The following is a 6,000-nucleotide window of genomic DNA, read 5'->3' as shown; positions in this document are numbered from 1 at the left end:
AAAATCTGAAAAAGAAAATTTTGGAGCTGAAGGATACAATGACTGAATTGAGAAATCGAACAGAGACCTTCAGTATCAGACTTGAACAAGACGAAGAATCAATGAGACAGATCAATTGAAATTATCTAATCAGAGAAGCAGAAGGAAAAAAGAATAGAAAGGACGGAAGAACACTTATAGGACTTAGGGGACACCAGTAAGAGAAACACTGTATGTATCACTGGAGTTATAGAAGGAGAAGACATGGAGAAATAGGTAGAAAAATTACTTAAAGAATAATGGCTGAGAATTTCTCAAACTGGGGAGAAATTTGGACTTCCAAGTTCTTGAAACTAATAGGTTATGCCAAAATTTCAATCTAAAATGATCTTCCCAAGATACATTGAAAATTGCCTAAAATAAAAAATTTTAGAGCAGCAAGAGAAAAAAAAAAGTCTCATAAAAGGGAACCCCCATCAGGAAATCAGCAGATTTCTCAGTAGAGACCTTACAAGCCATAAGAAAATAGGATAATATATTCAGGCACTAAGGAAGAAAAACTGCCAACCAAGAATACTTTACCTATGAAATTTTCTCCTTCAGAAATGAAGGTGAGATACTTTGTCTAACAAAGAAAAACTAAGGAAGTTTACCACCACTAGACTTTACTTACAGAAAATGCTGAAAAGAATTTTTTTTTTTTTTTTTTTTTTTTTTTTTTACTATCCAAGACACCAGTAGACAAAATCAGTTACTTTAAAAATCAAAAGGAAAAAACAGACAATAGAAACAAACCTATAGGAGACCCACATACTGAAAATGTTAGGTACAGAAATTAACTTTATTTTTTTTTTTTTTTTTTTCCTGAAAACATATAAAAATACACAAAATACTGGTCAAGAGAAGTATATAGTTAGATTCAGAATACTCTAATATGGTGGTGTGTTATTTAATGCTAGTATAAAAGCTACATGACAAAAGTATTTTTAAAAAGTTACAGCTATAGTAATTTGTTGATGAATATATAATATATGTAAATTTGACATTTAAAAACATAGGGAAAGTAAAAGGGTTTTGCACTCAAATTATCAGCCTAAAGTAGACTAATAAATCTATAAGTTACTTTATGTAAGCCTCATGGTAATAACAAAGCAAAGGCCTACAGTCGATTCATAAAGAGAAGGAAATTAAAGCATTGTTGTGTTAGTCATTCAGCCATGTCCAACTCTTTGCGACCCCATGGACTGTGGCCCACCAAGCTCCTCTGTCCATGGAATTTCCAGGCAAGAATACTGGAGTGGGTTGCCACTTCCTCCTGCAGGGTATCTTCCTGACCCAGGGATTGAACCTGGGTCTCCTGCATTGCAGGAGGATTCTTTACCATCTGATCCACAGGGGAAGCCCAGATTAAAACATATCACTATGGAAAGTCATCTCACATCTCACAAAGGTATGTAGCAATAGATGAAGAAAGTAACAAATGACCTCAAAACAGCCAGAAAACAAAAAGATGGCATTAGTTAGTCTTTACCTCTCAATAACTTCTTCAAATATGAATCTTTGAATTCTCAAATAAAAGCAAAGAGTGGCTGGTGGGATTAAAAAACCAAGACTCAACTGTATGCTGCCTACAAGAGACTCACTTTAGTTTTAAGGACTCAAAGTGAAGGTGTAGGTGTAGGAAGGTGTCGGACTCAAAGTGAAGGTGTAGGCTCAAAGGGAAGGTGTAGGAAAAGATGCGCATGCAAACCACAAGAGAATAGGGATTGCTATATTAACAAAGATCTGAAAGGAGAAATAGACAACGATACAGTAATAGATGAGGACTTCAATGTTCCACTTTTAACAAAAGATAGATCTAGACAGAAAACCAAAGAAACATTCGGGTTTTTTTGAACCATACTTCAGATCCAATTAATCAAACAGATACATAGAGAACATTCCATCCAACAGACTGAATACACATTCTTCTTAAATGCACACAGAACATTCTCCACAACAGGTCACATGAGAGGTCTTATGACCTGGCAAACAAGTCGTGGCAAATTTAAGATAAGATGGAAATCATATCTTTCCCAACCACAATGGTATAAAACTAGAAATCAATAACAAGAAGAAAGCTGAAATTTTCACAAATAACTGGAAATCAAACAACATACTCCTAAACAAACAATGGGTCACAGAAGAAACCAAAAAGAAAATTAAAAACCCACCTTGAATGTAACACAAATTAAAACACAACATACCAAAACCTATGGGATACAGCAAGAGCAGTTTTAAGAAAATGGTATAGCAATAAATGTCTACATTTTAAAAAGAGATCTCGTGTTGTATGAAAGGAGAGAAGGTTAGCACTCCCCTTGACAAGGATGGAAGAGGCTCTCAGGCCTGACAACACGCATACGGTTAAGGCATTGCCACCTACTTTGTGGCATCTAACCACTGTTTTTACATTGGATTTAAAGAGTGAACAAAATATTTGAACAGACACTTTATAAATAAGCCATACACAGCAAGACCATGAAGATATCTTCAATGTTATTAATAATTAAGGAAATGCACATTAAGAGTATATTGAACCTAAAATAAAAAATAAAAAAAAAAAAAGAAAAATGCTACTGAAATCTTAGGAGAAAGATCTGAAGGCATAAGTGAAAGATCCAAACTATCTAAATTCCTAAGAAAAGAAATGTGTTTCCCCTAAATATACTATACTGACTATAGATTTGGGAGTTTTCTGTTCCTCCTCAGAAAAATGGTATAAGAATTATTTAGAATACCCTTGGTCTATGATACAACTGAAAAACTTCATATATAAATTGGAAAATGTTGTAACTATAAAAAAAAAAAAGAGATCTCAAGCAGCCTAACTTTATCCCTTAAGTAAGAAAAGGAACAGCCCACGTTTAGCAGAAGGAAGGGGATAACATAAATAAATGAAATGGAGACCAGGAAAAGTACAGAAACGATCAATGAAATTAAAAGCTGGTTTTTTGAAAGATAAAACTGACAAACTTTCAGCCAGATTAAGAAAAAGACTGAAATAGATAATATTATAAATGAAAAAGAGGAAACATTACAGTGGATACCACAGAAATACAAAGGATCCTAAGAGACTATTAGGAACAGTCACATACCTACAAATTGGATAATCTAAAAGAAATGGATAAATGCTTAGAAACAGGACATTTTATAACTCTTGGAGAAAAACACAGGCAGAACACTTCAGCATAAATCAGAGCAAGATCCTTTTTTTGACCTACCTTCTAGAGTCATGAAAACAAAAACAAAAATATATGGGATCTAATTCAACTTTTAAAAGCATTTACACAGCAAAGGAAACCATAAAACAAAAAGACAATCCTCAGGATGGGAGAAAATAGTTGCAAATGAAGCAACTGACAAAAGATTAATCCTTGAAATATACAAACAACTCATACAGCTCAATATTAAATAATTTAAAAACGGGCAGAACATCTAAACAGACATAATAAAAGACATAATAGGTGTCTAAAAGACATAATAGGTGGCCAAGAAGCACATGAAAAGATGCTCAACATCACTTACTGTTTATTAGATAAACACAGATCAAAGCTACAATGAGGTATCACCTCACACTGGTCAGAATGGCCATCATCAAAAGACCTACAAACAATAAATGCTAGAGGGTATGGAGAAAAGGCAGCCCTCCCACCCATTTGGTGGGAATGTAAATTGGCACAGCCACTATTGAGAACAGTATGGAGGTTCCTTACAAGTAGAACTACCATATGACCCAGCAATCTCACTCCTAAGCATATACCAGAAGGAAACCATAATTTTAAAAGATACATGAACTTTGTTCATTGCAGCGCTATTTACAATAGCCAGGACGTGGAGGCCATCTACCTATTCATCAGCAGAGGAATGGATAAAGAAGATATGGTACATATAGACAACAGAATATTATGCAGCTAAAAAATAATTAAATAATTACATTTGCAGCAACATGGATGGACCTACAGACTGTCATACCAAGTGACATAAGTCATACAGAGAAAGACACACATCATGTGATATTGCTTGTATGCAGAATCTTTAAAAACGGGTATGAATGAGCCTATTTACAAAACAGAGTCACAGATGTAGCAAACAAACTTATACTTACTAGGGGATAAGGGGCAAGAAATGGATAAATTGGGAGACTGGGATTGACAGTCAAACTACCATATATAAAATAGGTAACTAATAAGACCTACCGAGTAGCATGGAACTCTACACAATACTCTATATAAATGGTCTATATGGGGAAAAGATCTCAAAAAGAGTGGTGATATGTGTTTATATATAACATTCACTTTGCTGTATATTTGAAACTAAAACATTTCGAATCAATTATACACCAATAAAAAAAATCAGATGTAGAAGTCAGAAGTATTAAAAACAAATCACTTGTGAAGAAGGAAATGGCAACCTACTCCAGTATTCTTGCCTGGAAAAGTCCAGGGACATCGGAGCCTGGTGGGCTGTATTCCATGGGGTTACATGCCTGAGGAGGGTGGAGGGAGATGGGTTGGTAGAAATAAACTGGTAGAACTAAAAAAAAAAAAAAAAATCACCTGAATCATTTAGAGAAAATTTGTCCATAAGCGAGCAGATGATATAATTTATAAGAATAGCAAAGTTCTTTAAAACTTGTTTTTCTCATAACCTTACTTATATAAAAAGTATGTTTACAAAATCATGCTCCCCAATAAAACTCAGGATTTGTGTGAAAAAAAAAACTTCAAATGTCCATCAGTTAAAAAAGAACAAAAAAACTCTCAGAAACATACAAACTAACAAGACTGAATCATGAAAAAATAAACAAATGAACTGAGAAAGAATATTGAATCAATAATTGAAAACCTCCCAGTAACAAAAGCTATAGACCAAATCACTTCGCTTGTAAATTCTGGGCTTCCTTGGTGCTGCAGATGGTAAAGAATCTGCCTGCAATACAGGACACCTGGGTTCTATTCCTGGGTTGGGAAGATCCCCTGGAGGAGGGCATGGCAACCCACTCCAGTATTCTTGTCGGGAGATCCCCATGGACAGAGGAGCCTGACAGACTACAGCCCATGGGGTCGCAAAGAGTCAGATACAACTTGAGCGACTAAGCACATTTTACCAAGCATTTAAAGAAGAATTAATGCCAATCCTTCTCAAATTGTTCCAATAGATGAAAGTGGAAGGAACACTCAAACTCATTTTATGAGGCTAGCATAATGTGGTACCAAAGCCAGAAAAGGACACTAAGGAAGAAAACTCCATGCTGATATCCCTGACAAATAAAAATGCAAAAATTCTTAACACAAAATATTTGCAAATGATAAGGGATTCAGTTTAGTTCATTTCAGTAGCTCAGTCATATCTGACTCTTAGTGACCCCATGGACTTCAGCATGCCAGGCCTCCTTGTCCATCACCAACCCTGGAGTTTACTCAAACTCGTGCCCATTGGGTCAGTGATGCCATCCAGCCATCTCATCCTCTGTCATCCCCTTCTCCTCCTGCCTTCAATCTTAGCCAGCATCGGAGTCTTTTCCAACGAGTTAATTCTTCGCATCAGATGGCCAAAGTATTGGAGGCTCAGCTTCAGCATCAGTCCTTCCAATGAATATTCAGGACTGATTTCCTTTAGGATGGACTGGTTGGATCTGCTTGCTGTCCAAGGGACTCTCAACAGTCTTCTCCAACACCACAGTTCAAAAGCATCAATTCTTCGACACTCAGCCTTCTTTATGGTCCAACTCTCACACCTGTACATAACTATTGGAAAAATTATAGCTTTGACTAGATGGACCTTTGTTGGAAAAGTAATGTCTCTGCATTTTAATAGGCTGTCAGGTTGGTCATAGCTTTTCTTCCAAGGAGCGTCTTAATTTCATAATTTCATGGGTGCAGTCACCATCTGCAGTGATTTTGGAGCCCCCCAAAATAAAGTCTTTCACTGTTTCCATTGTTTCCCCATCTATTTGCCATGAAGTAATGGGACCAGATG

At 35.8% G+C, this 6,000-nt stretch overlaps 1 non-coding gene across 1 annotated transcript; it reads left to right on the top strand.

The window, feature by feature from the left end:
* Positions 1–2,304: 2,304 nt before the first annotated feature.
* Positions 2,305–2,430, top strand: LOC136148157 (U6atac minor spliceosomal RNA). Its single transcript, XR_010659453.1, has one exon. It is a non-coding gene; the product is annotated as a U6atac minor spliceosomal RNA (small nuclear RNA).
* The last annotated feature ends 3,570 nt before the right edge of the window (positions 2,431–6,000 follow it).

The sequence above is a fragment of the Muntiacus reevesi genome, chromosome 16 (assembly GCF_963930625.1).
Source record: "Muntiacus reevesi chromosome 16, mMunRee1.1, whole genome shotgun sequence".
NCBI classification, from domain to species: Eukaryota; Metazoa; Chordata; class Mammalia; order Artiodactyla; family Cervidae; genus Muntiacus; species Muntiacus reevesi.
The sequence above is the reverse complement of the archived record's forward strand: the minus strand, read 5'-3'. Positions and strand labels throughout refer to the sequence as shown.